The sequence below is a fragment of the Mustelus asterias genome, chromosome 23, assembly GCF_964213995.1.
Source record: "Mustelus asterias chromosome 23, sMusAst1.hap1.1, whole genome shotgun sequence".
Classification (NCBI taxonomy): domain Eukaryota; kingdom Metazoa; phylum Chordata; class Chondrichthyes; order Carcharhiniformes; family Triakidae; genus Mustelus; species Mustelus asterias.
The window spans coordinates 63,405,877-63,423,705 of NC_135823.1; positions in this window are offsets into that span (position 1 = coordinate 63,405,877).

Here is a 17,829-nt window from a genome sequence, read left to right on the forward strand (position 1 = left end):
ACATATTGTAGGACCGTACTACCCTCTGGCAGTTCTACTCTGTTCAGGATGTCACTCATTGCTCGATGGAATATAGCGGGGCTGTTGTGGAATCCCTGTGGTGAACGAGTCCAAGTGTACTGCTTGTCTCCTACTGTAAAGGCGAATTTGCCTTGGGATTTGGGATCCAATGGTAGGGACCAGAATCCGTTGGCTATGTCCAATACTGTGAATATTTTGTGCTCCTGTGACAGTCCATTCAGGATTGTCGAAGGGCTTGCTACAATGGGGTGCAACTTGGACGTGACTTTATTGAGTCCGGTGTAATCTATCGTGAGCCTATAGCTTCCGTCAGGCTTGCTCACTGGCCATGTTGGGGAGTTAGTGGTGCTTGTGGTTTCTCTCAGAATCCCCCTCTCCACTAACCCTTTAATTATCCCCACTACAGCTTTCTCTGCCTCTGGTTTTATTGGGTATTGTCAGTGCAGTTTATGCTTCAGTCCCGGCACCTTTATTGGGTCCATTTTAGTCAAACCGGTATCTAACTTTGTTTTAGCCCATACTCCGGGGACGGAGGCACAGATGGCTCCGAACCCTCCTGTCTCTAATTTCCAATTTCTGGTGGTGACTGTGGCCACCTTAATGGTTTCGAGGTGACTTGTAAGTTTCCCTAGTTTTCCGACCGTCTTGTCTATCAGAATCTCATATTCTTTCATCAAATCATTTCCCATTATTGTACTCTCGTTATTTTTACACACATAAAACCTCATTGGTATATACAGATTATTTATCTCTACTAACGTGGTCTCGCTCAGGTAGGCGGGTGTTTTGTTCCCTCCTATCCCGGTTAGGTAAATCATTTTATTTGTAGTGGGTAAGGGTAGGTCGGTGACAGATATGGATGCTCCTGTGTCCACAAGCATCTCACATTGCCTGCCCCCTACTAGTGCTGACACGTAAATCCTTCCCACCTTCTTAGCCTTGTGAATGGGGGCTGCAGACCGTCAATCTTGCTGACCCCGGAAGTCCTGTGGTTCCTCCGGTTCTGCTGTGGTCATGGATCGGGTCGGGGGTCTCCCATGCTTATTCCAACACACTGCTTCTGTGTGTCCATATTTATTACAGTGGCTGCAATGTTTCCCACTGTTCCCAAATCTGTTCCCTTTCCGTGGAGTCCTGCAAAGTGTCCTTGCCGGCCACAATTGTGGAAAGTCAGTTTAGACTTTGTCCCATTCCCGTTACTGTAGGCTGCTACTCTTTCTAGCCTTGTTCTTGCCTGGGATTTCTCTTCTCCCGGTACGCCGCTATCCCACTCTACCAACTCATCGTAATCTTGGGACATAATCACTCCCATTTTTAGAATGGTTTGAGCACTAGAGAGTTCATCCTTAAAAGCCTGGATGAAAGCTCGATCTCCTCAACCTGGGTTTCCTTGTCCTGAGCACTCTTGATATACCTGGAACAATCATTCCCCGTATTCAGAGGCTCCTTCCCCTTTTAACTGTTTTGTTGTGGTAATTCTGCTCCAGTTAGTGGGAGCATTCCCTAATACCCTCTGAATCTCTGCTTTAAACTGGGTGAAGGGTGCCTGTTGGGCATCTATCTCTGATGTTAGGGCGACTGCATGTGTCCACCGTCCCCCATTATAATCCTGTGCTATAGGGGCAGCGGGTCCACCTGCTACCTGCCTCCACTTATCCGCTGGACAGGCTGCCCTGACCAGCTGGTGTACGTCTCTCAGGTGTAATTGGTGTCCTACCCAAATTGTGTCTAATTCTTCCCAGAATTTAGTGTTTGCGCTTCGAGGTTGTAATTTACCCAGGGAAGCCATTATTTGCTGTCTCTCACCTGGGGTGAAGGATTTATAATTTGCCTTTGGCTGCGCATCTGTTCCCCCTCGGGTTACTGGCGCTAAGTTGTGTTCTAGTGCTTCCCACTCCTCTGGAGGAGCGGTTGGTCCCTGCTGTGTGGACTCATAAGGAGGTAGAGGAACAGTTTCCCCTCTCCATTGCTTTTCTTCTAATACCTGGTTTTGTTTCTCCAGTTCCCTCACTCGGGATTCTAATTCTCTAATATTTTCTTTATCTTCACTCCACTTCTTAGTAGAGGCGACTACTTGCTCAATTAGACCAGCTAACTGATGTATTAACAATACTCCTATCTTCTTTGTCTTGTTTCTCTTTTCTTTATCTATCCACTTTCTCTGCTGCTCTAAGGTCTGAGCATCCTTTTGCATCCTCTTTATTAACGCTTGCCTGTCTGTCTTGTACACTTCAATGAGAGAACCTGTAGATCCCCTCTTTACTTCATTATCTGCCATTTCGCAGACGTCACTACCCCCGGTCACTATTGCCACCTTGGCAACGTGTTTTAGGCACCGTATGGCCATGATTACTCCCTAGTAAAGTGTGCTCTCTACCGTAGGGACTTCACTACCCCCAGCCACTATTACTACTCTAGCACCGTATTTCACTACCGTCTCAGGGTTTCAATTTATACTCACAGCTTCCACTATTACCAACTTGGCAATGTGCTTCTCTACCGGAGTCCAGTTTAGGTCAGAGTTGATCAGCTCCTTTTCCGCCCCGCTTTTACAACAGTCCAGTTCCCAACTTTACAAACTTTCATGCAATCAGATGGCAGCTCTGCGTTTGTTCTCCACTCCAGAGTTTGATGTTAACCGACCTCTGCCACTTGTGCTTCACAATCCTAAGTGCCTTTGGTGTCTCTTTGCCCACTTCAATTCCTGACATCGCGTGGGGGATTTCCCCTCTTAACAGCCGGTCTAAGGCTGGGTGTTTGAGACGGGCACTACCTTGTCCTCTTGTCGGTCAGCACAAGCAACAGTTACTTATCACTATCAGCAGTTAGTACTTATCACTATATCATATACAACAATACTTATTACTACAAATACCCCTTAAGTTTAACCCCTTTCAAACTGTATTCTTGACCTTGTCTGACTCCCACAGATTCAGTGATCTCTACCCCGGCTTTCTGATCATGGCCAATCAATCGGAGCTTTACCAGCTTACCAGCAATAGGATCCTAGCCGACTGCGCCAATTGTTGTGGGAAAATTGCCACCAGAGTCAGACTGGAGGTTTCAACAATACAGTTTTATTTGACGAAGCTTCGTGGAGAAAGGCACGGGCACTCCGCAGTACTTTAGGCAGCTCCCTTCTCTCAATGATACAATAGGAGTGGTTCATTTTTATACTGTTCAGACAATGGATAGCCCGGACATTAGCCATTTAACACATCGTTATAGTTGAGTAGGATCGATAGTTTAACACATCGTTACAGCCAGACATATACAGACATTGGGTTTCAACATCGCATTGTTTCATAGAATGGATACATTTCCTCTTTCAGTGATTTATCAATGACTTAGTTTCGGTCTATACATACAGTAATTGGTTTTCCTGCATTTATGTATTCCCGTTCCCATTTGTGGCTGATCTCTTTATCAGACCCTATTGTCCCGGGTCTGTCCTTATCTTAAAAGTGCCTCAAGCCCTGGGCTTCCTGCAGTATTTGTTCCCTGCATGTAAATGCCTGTCTGTCCTGCATGTTTTAATTTCAAGTAGCTGTCTGTGCTAAAAGTCAGTGCCTGCTTAATGTCTCTTTCCCAGGTAACTTTTTATGTGCCAGGCAGCCATCTTATGTGTTCGGCATCCATCTTTGTTTTTCCCCACTTCAGTCCCCCATGACACAAAATGTCTCCTGAACGCCCTTGCCATTTCTTTTTTTTCTATTACCAATTCCTCAGACACTCTCTCTCTCTCTCTCAGGGACCAACGTTGGCTGTCGTTACTCTTTTTCCGATTCAAATAGTTGTCAAAATTCTGACTATCCATTTTAAATTACAAGCTACCTTTCTCTCAGACTCAGCTTTCTGCCTTCTCGCCATCTTTTTAGTCAATCCTTGCTGGTTCCTTAAATCTGTCCAATCCTCTGACCTGTTTGAATATGCCCCTATGGACGAAGGGGCGTAAAGAATCATGGAGTAGGTTTGGTAACTTGAACACTGGGAGCTGTTTACTGAAGGTGTGCACTCATTCACTGTCAAGTCTAAGGCGACCCATCAGGGTGTCACACTGGGAGGAGCTAATTGCCCAGGGGTCACCTGACCCGCATGCTTAAAGGGGCAGTCCGCACCCCAAATCCCAACATACTATATATACATACTTGACATGACCTACCACTAATCTTTGCAGTCTTATATTGTGTATCTTCCTATTTGAATTGAATGCTACCTTTAACTTATTTAGCCAAGGATGGTGCATTCATCTCAAAGACTCTTCCTTCTTCACTGGGCTTAATCTTTGCTGAGTTATTAAATATCTCTTGAAACATGTGCTACAGTATCTCTGCTATCCTACCTTTTAACCTAGTTTCACAGTTCACCTTAGCTAATTCTACCTTCATATCTTCATAATTACCTCTATTTCGGGGTGGGGGCGGCATGGTGGCACAGTGGTTAGCACTGCTGCTTCTTAGCGCCAGGGACCCAGGTTCGATTCCTGGCTTGGGTCACCGTCTGTGCGGGAGTCTGCATGTTCTCCCCGTGTCTGCGTGGGTTTCCCCCGAGTGCTCCGGTTCCCTCCCACAGCCTGAAAGACGTGCTGGTTATGTGCATTAGCCATGCTAAATTCTCCCTCAGTGTACCCAAACAGGCGCCGGAGTGTGGCGAGTAGGGGATTTTCACAGTGACTTCATTGCAGTGTTAATGTAAGCCTACTTGTGACACTAATAAATAAACTTTAGGTTTAAAGACTAACCATGCTGCACTTTGAGGTGTTTCAGTACAATAAAAGGAACATTGCAGGAATTTCAAAATGCTCATTACTGAAAGTGCAATGGTATTTATGTTGACTACATTGGTTAAGTTGCACCCTGATAAATGTGAGGTGATTCATTTTGGTAGGACTAATTTAAATGTGGATTACAGGGTCAAAGGTAGGGTTCTGAAGACTGTGGAGGAACAGAGAGATCTTGCGCTCCATATCCACAGATCTCTAAAGGTTGCCACTCAAGTGGATAGAGCTGTGAAGAAGGCATATAGTGTGTTAGCTTTTATTAACGGGGGGTTGGAGTTTAAGAGCTGTGGGGTTATGCTGCAACTGTATAGGACCTTGGTGAGACCACATTTGGAATATTGTGTGCAGTTCTGGTCACCTCACTATAAGAAGGATGTGGAAGCGCTGGAAAGAGTGCGAGGAGATTTACCAGGATGCTGCCTGGTTTGGAGAGTAGATCTTATGAGGAAAGGTTGAGGGAGCTAGGGCTGTTCTCTCTGGAGTGGAGGAGGCTGAGGGGAGACTTAATAGAGGTTTATAAAATGATGAAGGGGATAGATAGAGTGAACGTTCAAAGACTATTTCCTCGGGTGGATGGAGCTATTACAAGGGGGCATAACTATAGGGTTCATGGTGGGAGATACAGGAAGGATATCAGAGGTAGGTTCTTTACGCAGAGAGTGGTTGGGGTGTGGAATGGACTGCCTGCAGTGATAGTGGAGTCAGACACTTTAGGAACATTTAAGCGGTTATTGGATAGGCACATGGAGCACACCAGGATGATAGGGAGTGGGATAGCTTGATCTTGGTTTCAGATAAAGCTCGGCACAACATCATGGGCCGAAGGGCCTGTTCTGTGCTGTACTGTTCTATGTTCTATGTTCTATGCACTATTAAGGTGCTTCAATATAATTGTGATACGTTAATTATTCAACGTAGACATTAATATTCACCGTATACGTTCAATGTGAGTTATACAAAGCCAGGAGTACAATTTCCAGCCTCTCAGTGCACTATGGCTGATGGGTCTTACACGGTGGCCTTTCCCCATTGCCTCTCTGTGACAGCTGCCCCAAGCAATAGTGCGTCTGGATTGATTCCAGGTTTGAAGGGGTAGTCATATGAGGAGTGGTTGAGTAGGTTGGGCTTGTACTCGCTGGAGTCCAGAAGAATGAGGGGGGATTTGATTGAAACATATAAAAAAACTAAACGGGATTGATAATGTAAATGTGAACCAAATATTCCCCCTTCTAGAACAATCTAGGACAAGAGGTCAGAGTTTTAGAGTAAAAGGGGGGAGGTTCAAGACAGAGATAAGGAGAAGCGACTTCTCACGGAGGGTTGTGAATCTATGGAACTCGCTGCCTCAGCGTGCAGTGGGTGCAGAATCAATCAATGGATTCAAGAAAGAAACAGATAAATATTTGATCAAAAGCGTGATAAAGGGCTATGAGGAAAAGGCAGGGAAGTGGAGATAGGATGAGATGGAGATCAGTCATGGTCATATAGCCATGATGTGGAGTTGCCGGCATTTGACTGGGGTGGGCACAGTAAGAAGTCTCATAACACCAGGTTAAAGTCAACCAGGATCTTGCGTTCATGTCACTCTACATGTAACCCCCACCATTTGGCCTGGGCTTGCAAAATCCTGCTAACTCTCATGGCTTGAGACAATTCACACCTCTTTAACCTGTGCTTAACCTTCTCTCCACTCACATTGTCTGTACCTGTAAAGACTTGATTACCTGTAAAGACTCGCATTCCAACCATTATCTTGCAATTGTGTCTTTGCCTATATATGCCGTGTTTGTGAACCCACCTCTCTACTCACCTGATGAAGGAGCACTGCTCCAAAAGCTCATGATTCCAAATAAACCTTTTGGACTTTAACCTGGTGTTGTGAGACTTCTTACTGTGATCATATAGAATGGCAGAGTGGGCTCGAAGGGCTGAATTGCCGACTCTCGCTCCTAATTCCTATGTCCCTATGTCCCTCAGCAAGTAGCTGGACCTTGGAATGTGCCAGTCTGCAACACTTAGTCATGGAAACTCCTTATACTGAAGACCAAGTATTGGGCCGACCAAAGAGTATCTTTGACTGGGAAATAGGTTAATATTTCTCAAATATAGATTCAGAATATGAAGAATGGCCAAGGGATTGGGATGAAGTAAACTTTTGTAGAGAGAAGATGCAATGGGATATTTTTATTCGTTCATATTATTGGGCAGAAATCACATCGTGTCAACTCCCGCCTACGGCCTTCGCGATGCTTTGTTTTAATTAAACAGTCGGATTCCCCTGGTCCACACCAGTTTGAAGTCAGCTGCTAGGTGCCGGCTGAGGCCACCCGCCTGCCAGGGAGGCTGAAGGGCACCACAGCCGGGGCGATCCACAGGAAGGGCCCGGCGTGCGTCCAGCGTCGCCACCGCCCCGGAGGGCGGCACCTCATACAACCGCGGCACGTGCCCAGCCCCGCTTCACAACCCAGCCCGACTGACACAGCCCTTACAGCCAATCCTTATCCCAAAGTTACGGATCTAGCTTAGGGATTTAAAACAAAAGGGCAGCATGGACAAGTTGGGCTGTTAACCTCTATGAATTTATGACTCTGTTCATGGGTTGGACACATTGCCCTTGATAGTGAATCAACATTTGAACTGGAGCAGTCTGTGTGGTGTAGGTACACTCACAGCGCTGCTAGACAGGGAATTCTGAGTCCGGCGGTAATGAAGGAATGGTGATGGAGTGCGTGACTTAGAGGGGGTTGACCAGCTGGTCGTGCTCCCATACTTGCCTCCTGGCAGTAGATATTGGGGGTTTAGAAGGTGCTGCCGTGTTGTTGAAGTGCATCTTATAGATGGCATATACTGTCACCACTGTGTGCTGGTGGTGGAGGGAGAGAACATTTAAGGTGATGGGTAGGGTGCCAATCAAGTGGGCTGTTTTGTCCTGGATGGTGTGGAGCTTCTCGAGTGTTGTTGGAACCGTACTCTTCCGGGGAGTGGGGAGTATTCCATCACACTCCTGACTTGTACCTTGTAGATGGTGGACAGGCTTTGGGGAGTCAAAGGGGAAATTTTCCCATCCCACCCACTGCGGGAATTGTAGCGGGCGAGGGGTGGACCATGCAAAGGTCCATTGACCTTGGGAGGGATTTTCCAGTTTCGGGGTGAGCACGGCCGGAAAATCTTTGACACTGGAACAGATTGGGTGGAGTCTTTTTCTCTTGGATCACCCACCTTCCAAGGTATTGGTGTTGCGTTACCTTGGCTACTTAATGACTTTGCAGCTAGTTTGTGGTTTGCCTTTCTGACCAACTGGTGTCTGACTGCAAACGGCTCTCAGCAGATTTTCTTTTTAAAACCTGTTGCCTCTTATCTGCCGCACAGTCTGTTTTAACCCTTATACAGTGGACAAATAACCACGAGGAGACGTCACATTAGTACAACCAATATTTATTTAAAACACACAATCAATAATCACCCACCCAACCATCAATAAGTTATCTTACAGGAAAATACTAGAATTTAAGTCCAATACTAGACCTTGACTTAACTTTGCGTGACTGGCAAGTACCCAAGCAGATATTGGCCTTTATCTGTGCGCTGGTCTTGGTAATCGTCTGCGTAGTCTGGTCCTTTGGTCTGGTCTGGCACTCTGGCTCTGGTCTTCCTTCCTTCTCGGGTGTGGTGGCTCTCCTCGTGCTGGTCGTTGCTGGAGATGGTTACTGTTGTTGTCGTTCATTCGTGGGGTCAGAGAGAGAGATTCCTGGTTGCGCAGCACCCTTTATACCCCGTTGGGTTTCACGCCCCTTTTGGCCATTGCCAATCAATCGATCAGGACTTGATCACCCTGATCGATAAGAGTCCAATCAGGTGCTGCCACCCCGATCTCTGGGTGTGTCCCCAACGGCCATGTCTGTAGGTGCTGGAGGCACATAGGTCACACACCTCCCTCCTAAATAAGGGGTCACGGTGCCCTTATGTCTGGTAAACAACCCAGTGTGACCAGAAAGTCTCTTTCATCCTGGAGATGAAACATATCCTATTTATTCACTCGTCAGGGTTGCAGCCTGTTTGTCTCTGTCTTTTAAACTGCAGTCTGTCGTTTTAGTTCTTGCCCAATTGTCCCAGAGTGCTTTACAAATCGCCATTTTAGATGGCCCGTTTGGCCACAAACCCAAACAAAAACGTGGCTATCTCGCCATGTGGTTTTTCGTAATTTCCCCAATAAGAGGTTATGTTTGTGTTGATTGTACATCCTGTGTTGTGGCCAGTATAGTTTGGATCGGAGAGGCCATTGAGTTTCAATTTTCCTTTTTTGTCCAGTATGAAACAGGAAAAGCCTGGAAACTCGACAGACTTTAGGTGTTCGCCCATCCTCAAACAATGAGTTGTGTGAATTCCACAGGTGGCTGTGAGGTACCTTGCGTGTGTTCACATTTGATCAGTATCTAAAGACACTCGGCACAGAGTCAGCTGTGAGCGAATAAAGCAGCAATTTATTCAATAAAAGTGAAATGAAATTGCCAAAGTCTTGTAGGCTGCTCTTCTCCATTTTTGAGAAAGAGCTGACTGGCAGTGATTAAATCTGAGAGTTACCACGCCTCGGGGAAGGGGCAACGTTCAGAGGGCGGGGCCTTCATGAATAACCTCAGCCAGTACGGGAACTGAACCCACGTTGCTGGTATCACTCTGCATCACAAACCAGCCATCCAGCCAACTGACCCCTCAATAAAACTACGGGGGCAATTTTATGAGAAAAAGTGTCCAGCTAGCTTGAAAATGGGAGAGTTGCAGATCTGTTTTTTTGGTGAGTCTTTACTCCCATTCTTATGAACATAGTGCAAGAATAAATGGATTAGACCATTTCTAGCTATTAGAGGCAGTGGGTGGGGCTTAGCTCAGCAGCCAGCTTGATCGAGCAGCAGAGGGAGCTATTGCTCATGTGCAGACCTCTGTGGCTGCACATGCACAACTGCAACAGCAGAGGCCTGACAGAGAGAGAGATCAGTCAGGCCTCTACTGCTGCAGCCGGTATCAGCCCCCCCCACCCCCACCCAAACCTGGCTATCGCGGGGGCCCGCAGCTGATCACAAGCCCTACACTGCCCGAAAAAATCACCTTCCCCCCACTACCCAGACCAATCACACCCCCCCCCACCCCCCCCACCCCCACACACCCATTGCTTGCAGAGCGGCAGCGAATCCCACCCTCTTCAGGACCCACCAGGTGTTCGGTGGGCAGCCCCAAGATGCCAGGCTGGTACTCCACAAGGGGCACCCCCCTTGCCCTCGACCTTCCCAGGGGGCCTCAATGGCCTCTGGTTCAACCAGTGAAGCAACATGACTGTTCCCCGTTCATGGGATGTCCTTGCCAGAGAGATCCTCTCCTGGCGAGGCCACAAAGGCAGGTGAGCCCAGATGATTGCGTGCCGGGCTCGCTAATGATATAATTTGATCTGAATGATTTATTATTGTCACATGTATTAGTATACAGCGAAATGTATTGTTTCTTGCGTGCTACACAGACAAGACATACCGTACATAGGGAAGGAAAGGAGAGACTGCAGAGTGTAGTGTTACAGCCATATCTAGGGTATAGAGAAAGATCAGATTAGTGCAAGGTAAGTCCATTCAAAAGTCTGACGGCAGCAGGGAAGAAGCTGTTCTTGAGTCGGTTGGTACGTGACCTCAGACTTTTGCATCTTCTTCCGATGGAAAAAGGTGGAAGAGAGAATGTCCGGGCTGTGTGGGGTCCTTAATTATGCTGGCTGCTTTTCCGAGGCAGCGGAAAGTGTGGACAGAGTCAATGGATGGCATGCAAATTAACATTTAAATATATTTAAATAAATTATTCAGCCTCTTGCCGGAAGCGAGGCTGACCGCGCTGGAAATCCGGTGCCGGTAAGGTCGCGAGATTGCATTTTACCAGCTCGCTCCAGCCACCAATGGGCAGGGCAAGTCGGTAAAACCGCAGCCTATGCATATAGGGGAACACTGTCTGAGGACACTTGAGGCAATTCAAAGATGCACAATTTCCATTAGTTATTTACACCATCCTTGTATTCATCTATCCATCGATTTACTGCTTTGCCCAGTCCCATCTTGACCTGGTACTGAGGTCAGGCAACCAGTTTATTTACAGTATAATTTGTAGACCAGTCTTCAACTTATTCGCTCCGGACCCAAGAGTCACATTCTTTCGCTTATCATGGACGGGCCCACAAGGAAAACGGCTAAAATAAAATAAAAGACTCGCATTTCTGTTGCAACTTTCACAGCCTCAGGTGTCCCGATATGGTGTACATCCAGTGTAGTAAAAGGTGCACTTGTTTCTGGTGTAAACGGAAAAAGTTGCTACATAGAAACTGAGTTGCGAAGTTCATAAACCACAACTGATCAACTCCAGATAATCTGAACGTTGCTTGAATAATTACTGTCGGCCGTAGCAACCGGGAGAATGTCCCCACTCCTTGAAATTGTGCCCCGGAACTGACTTTTAGCTCTTCATTCGAAAGACAGTGCCTCTGACAGTGCAGCAATCTCTCAGTTCTACACTGCACTGGCAGCAGAGATTCGGTGCTGAAATCTCGCTGTGGTGAGACTCGAAGCCACAATTCAAGCTCCGAAGTGAGAGTGCTATCAACTGAGTTGCAGTTGGCAGCTAATGGAACATTTAAACTCTCCTCCAGTCCCTTTTTAAAAAAAAATAGTTCTGCTTTTGATTTAATAAATAGTCCTCTTGGGCGAGGACATTGATTTGATTTATTATTGTCACATGTATTGGGATACAGTAAAAAGTATTGTTTCTTGCGCTATACAGACAAAGCATACTGTACATAGAGAAGGAAAGGAGAGGGTGCAGAATGTAGTGTTACAGTCATAGCTAGAGTGTAGAGAAACACCAACTTAATGTGAGGTACATCCATTCAAAAGTCTGACAGCAGCAGTGAAGAAGCTGTTTTTGAGTCGGTTGGTATGTGATCTCAGACTTTTGTATCTTTAACCCGACGGAAGAAGGTGGGAGAGAGTATGTCCGGGGTGCGTGAGTTCCTTGATTATGCTGGCTATTTTTCCGAGGTTAGCGGGAAGTGTAGACGGAGTCCATGGATGGGAGGCTGGTTTGCGTGATGGAGTGGGCTTCATTCACAACCCATTGTAGTTTTTTTGCGGTCCTGGTTAGAGCAGGAGCCATATCAAGCTGTATCCGGATGTATTTCAGCCAATGGTGCTTCATTCTTATTTTACATGTGTCTAATATTCTCTCCCTCTACCACTTTTTGGTCTGGCTATTGCTGTGAGGTTTGTCATTCAGCTTCTGTACAAATTTCTAAAGACAACAGCAGGCTTGTGTGAGGAGGTTTCTTCCGCTCTGGTATCTAGTTGTATTCAACACCCTCTACAGGGAATCCATAGCATCTGTGAGTAGGTTCAGCAGCAGTGATTCAACGCACGGATGCGTGCAACCGTCAAAACAGGAAGTAAAAACAGGATATATAAATTACATTTAAATCATGTTTCAGCAAGCAAAGTAAAGATTGGATTGTGGAATTAAGCAAGAAATATTAACTGGAAAAAAAATTGTTACATTGGCAGCATTCCTGAGGGAATGAGACTTCACACTTATAAAACTACATTTTCAGGACCCCATTTTCAGGATCACTTTGGTACAGTAGCTTCAAGCCTCCAAGGCTTACTTGGGTATGGAGACCAAAACTGTACCACATGTCTGACAAATAAATGCGAAGTGTTGCATTTTGGAAGAACTAATGTAGGGGGGGGTTATATAATAAATGGCAGAGCCACCAAGAGTATAGAAACACAGAGGGACCTAGGTGTGCAAGTCCACAAATCCTTGAAGGTGGCAGCACAGGTGGTGAAGAAGGCATATGGTATGCTTGCCTTTATAGGACGGGGTATAGGGTATAAAAGCTGGAGTCTGATGTTGCAGCTGTATAGAACGCTGGTTAGGCCACATTTGGCGTACTGCGTCCAGTTCTGGTCGCCGCACTACCAGAAGGACGTGGAGGCTTTAGAGAGAGTGCAGAGAAGGTTTACCAGGATGTTGTCTGGTATGGAGGGTCTTGGCTATGAGGAGAGATTGGGTAAACTGGGCTTGTTCTCCCTGGAAAGATGGAGAATGAGGGGGGACCTAATAGAGGTGTACAAAATTATGAAGGGGATAGATAGGGTGAACAGTGGGAAGCTTTTTCCCAGGTCGGAGGTGATGATCACAAGGGGTCACGGGCTCAAGGTGAGAGGGGCGAGGTATAACTCAGATATCAGAGGGACGTTTTTTACACAGAGAGTGGTGGGGGCCTGGAATGCGCTGCCAAGTAGGGTGGTGGAGGCAGACACGCTGGCATCATTTAAGACTTACCTGGATAGTCACATGAGCATTCTGGGAATGGAGGTATACAAACGAATGGTCTAGTTGGACCAAGGAGCGGCACAGGCTTGGAGGGTCGAAGGGCCTGTTTCCCGTGCTGTACTGTTCTTCGTTCTTCGTTCTTCTTCTTCGTTCAGTGTTAACTCAGTTACTCCTGATTCTACAACTTTTCCATCCATTTCAAATGGGCAACTTTATTATTAGCCCAAGTTTGTATCATAATATTGATTTCTTTCTGCTCTGATTCCAATGGCAAAGACTGCAGAAGTACAGCATGTAGGGGAGCAAAATATCATTGATAGAATCACTACAATACAGAAGGCGGCCATTTTGACCCATCGAGCCTGCATCAACATCAATCCCGCCCAGGCCCTATCCCTGATAATCCCCTGATATTAAGGTCAATTTAGCACGGCTAATCCACCTAACCCACACATCTTTGAACTGTGAGAGGAAACCGGATCACCCGGAGGAAATCCATGCAAACACGAGGAGAATGTGCAAACTCCACACAGTGACCCGAGGCCGGAATTGAACTCGGGTCCCTGGCGCTGTGTGGCAGCAGCGCTAACCACTGTGCCACCTTGCCGCCCAGAAAATTACAGATTCCCCACTGTTACCCCGACTTACTCACCTGTGTGTTGTGAATCACGAGATGAAAGCACAACTGTTTAGGTGGATCAACTGAAGTGTGAGTATTTGCACTGATGCATGACTTTACGGGTGGCACAATGGTTAGCACTGCTGCATCCCTGTGCCATGGAATCCGGCCTCGGGTCACTGTCTGTGTGGAGTTTGCACATTCTCCCCGTATCCACGTGGGTTTCTTCCGGGTGCTGCAGTTTCCTCCCATAGTCCAAAGATTTGCAGGTTAGGTGGATTGGCCATACTAAATTAGTGTCTCAAGGTGTATAGGTTAGGGGAATTAGCAGGGTATCTATGTAGGGCCTGGGTGAGATGCTCTGTCAGAGAGTCAGTACAGATTCGATGGGCTGAATGGCCTCCTTCTGCAATGTAGGGATTCTACGTCCAGTGATGGGGCACTCATCAGAGTGAATGATGTCCTGTGAGAAATTATGCTCATGCACTCCAATTTACTTGTACACAGGGTAGACCAAGAAGATGAAATGATCTGAATTAGTTGCGGCAAAGTCACAACTTTAATCCCCATTCTCAGTCTTTTTGTTTAGTTTTTAATAGAACAAAGTTAGGAGATGAATGTTAGAGATATTTGTAATTCTGTCACTAGCTTTCTGCAGGTGCCTGTCTCTCCATCTCCAGCTGATCTCCAGGGCATTTGTGCTCTGAACTGTTTGTTGTGGCTCTCTCTCTGTCTCTCTCTCCCATGTGTTTTATGCTATCTTTCTCCTGTAAGGAAAGAAAATAAAAACAGTCCAATGAATGAGTGAATGCGAGGTCTTCACCCATTGGATGCATGTATTTGGTGAGGGTGATAATGGGATGGATGCATCACATTGCATAGGGTAGGAGTGAGTGGAAATGTTGGGTGTATAAATGGGGAAATAATGAAGTGCGTATAAATAAAAGTTGGGTGCTGCTAATAGTTGAGTGGGTGTGAAGTCATATGATTCAGTATGCTTGGCAAAACAGTGCTAATTTGGGGAGAGACATTGTTTAAACCACTGAGTGTAGATAATTTAGCAATTGAATTCCATTTATCTAACTTTTACTTTCTGCACTGCATCCAATTCAATTCTCTTACACCTCAGCTACCTTCAACTATGGGTGGCACAGTGGTCAGCACTGCTGCCTCACAGCACCAGGGACCCAGGTTTAATTCCCAGCTTGGGTCACTGTCTGTGTGGAGTTTGCACTTTCTCCCTGTGTCTGCGTGGGTTTCCTGCAGGTGCTCCGGTTTCCTCCCACACTCCAAAGATGTGCAGGTTGGGTTGATTGGCCATGCTAAATTGCCCCTTAGTGTCAGGGGGTTAACAGGGTAAATAAGTGGGGTTATGGGGATAGTGGTCGGTTATGGGGATAATGGTGGGATTGCAGTTGGTGCAGACTCGATGGGCCCCAAATGGCCGCCTTCTGCACTGTAGGGATTCTATGATTCATCATGGGAGCCACTTGATTCTTCCTTCTCCCATTGCTAGGGAAGAGTATGTACCCCTGTGCACCCAGCACTAATTCTAGGATGCGTCATTAACACGTGCTCTCTGTGCATCCATCATAAACAGTTCCTGGCTCCAATTACACTCTTCTATATAATCAGAGTTGGGATCTCACTATGTGGATGGGCTTCTCACCCAAAGTGCAACACAGTGAGACTTGAAATCCTGAAGTAAAAGTTATTTGTCTGATTCCACTGCAGATTCCAACCCACTGAGTTCAATTCAGGGCTTTGTCCTCACAATTTCATCCACGCCCCCACCCCCACCACTCCCCCCGACCTTTACTCTACTTTCTCAGGAAACGAAGGAAATTAGGCACGTCTGCTATGATTCTCACCAACTTTTACAGATGCACCATCAAAAGCATCCTTTCCAGATGTATCACAGCTTGGTATGGCTCCTGCTCTGCCCAAGACTGCGAGAAACTACAAAGAGTTGTGAACAAAGCCCAATCCATCACACAAACCAGCTTCCCATCCATTGACTCTGTCTACACTTCCCGCTGCCTCAGCAAAACAGCCAGCATCATCAAGGACCCTCACATCCTGGGCATTCTCTCTTCCACCTTCTTCCATCGGGAAAAAGATACAAAAGTCTGAGATCATGTACCAACCGACTCAAGAACAGCTTCTTCCCAGCTGCCATCAGACTTTTGAATGGACCTACCATATATTAAGTTGATCTTTATACCCTAGCTATGACTGTAACACTACATTCTGCACTCTCTCCTTTCCTTCTCTTTGATGGTATGCTTTGTCTGTATCGCATCTGTATCTGTTTCCTCCCACAGTCCAGAGGAAACCCACACAGACACGAGGAGAACGCGCGAATTCCACACAGACAGTCATCCAAGTCCTCTGGACTGTGGGAGGAATCCGGAGCACCCAAAGATGTGCGGGTTAGATTGGTTGGCCAAAATACATTGCCCCTTAGTGTCATGGGATTAGCAGGGTAAATATGTAGGGTTACAGGGATCATAGAAACCGTACAGTACAGAAAGAGACCATTCAGCCCATCGAGTCTGCACTGACCACAATCCCACCCAGGCCCCACCCCCATACCCCTACATAGTTTACCCAGTAATCCCTCTAACCTATGCATCTCAGGACACTAAGGGGCAATTTTTAGCATGGCCAATCAACCTAACCCGCACATCTTTGGACTGTGGGAGGAAACCGGAGCACCTGGAGGAAACCCATACAGACACGGGGAGAATGTGCAAACTTCCTACAGACAGTGACCCAAGCCGGGAATCAAACCCAGGTCCCTGGAGCTGTGAAGCAGCAGTGCTAACCACTGTGCTACCGTGCCGCCCTGGGATAAGATCTGGGTGGGAATTTCATCATTAAACTCCTCCTCTCTCTGGGGTTGCTAACTATGATTGAATGTATTGCCCCCTCACGTTCTAGCCATTAATTGTCCATCCATGTAACCCACTGCCTTCCTACACCAATTAGAAAGCAGAAAGACTCATTGCCCAATTGGATGGTGGCTTGACTGTCAGGCAAAGGGATATTTTACTTTTATCCTCATTTTCAATATTTTATATCTGGTAATTACAAGAATAATGTTTTAATGACTCAATGGTATTTCTGCGGGATTGTACACAGCAGTGGCCTAGAAATTGACCCTCACAGTTCCTGGAAATTGGTGCAATTGGTTGGGAATCCCCATCTCTCTCCTGTTAAATTCCTCTCCATTCACCCCCTTTTCACCATGTAGGTTGCTCACTCTCAAATCTCCCAATTTCCTCACTCAGCTTCCCAATTTTCCCTATTCAGGGGAAAGAATTAATGGGAACCTGAGGAGCAACATTTTCACACAGAGGGTGGTACGTGTGTGGAATGAGCGTTGAGGCAGGGACATTGACAACAATGGAAGTGGTTGAGGCAGGGACATTGACAACATTTAAAAGACATTTGGACAGATACATGGATAGGAAAGGTTTCGAGGGATATGGGCCAAATACAGGCAAATGGGGTTAGCTTAGATGGGCGTTTTGGTCGGTATGGATCCGTTTGGGCCGAAGGGCCTGTCTCCGTGCCGTACATTCTATGATTCTATTCCTGCATCTTGAGGAGGGAGGGGGGGACTCTGGATTTGTGTCCCAGGCTCTGTGTCAAAGGAGAGCTGGTGCCAGAAGAAAATGTGACAAAGCTGTTTTCCTGTCCCACTTTATTTATTAGTGTCACAATGTGGCTTACATTAACACTGCAATGGAGTTACTGTGAAAACCCCCTAGTCGCCACACTCCGACATCTGTTCGGGTAACACTGAGGGAGAATTTAGCACGGCCAACACACCCTAACCAGCACGTCTTTCAGACAGTGGGAGGAAACCGGAGGAAACCCACGCAAACACGGGGAGAACGCGCAGACCCCACACAGTCACCCAAGCCGGGAATCGAACCCGGGTCCCTGGCGCTGTGAGGCAGCAATGCTAACCACTGTGCCATTGTGCCACCTCTAAACACACATCGGCTCATGAGACCATCGGTGTTGCAAGTGGAGGTTAAGGGGGGGG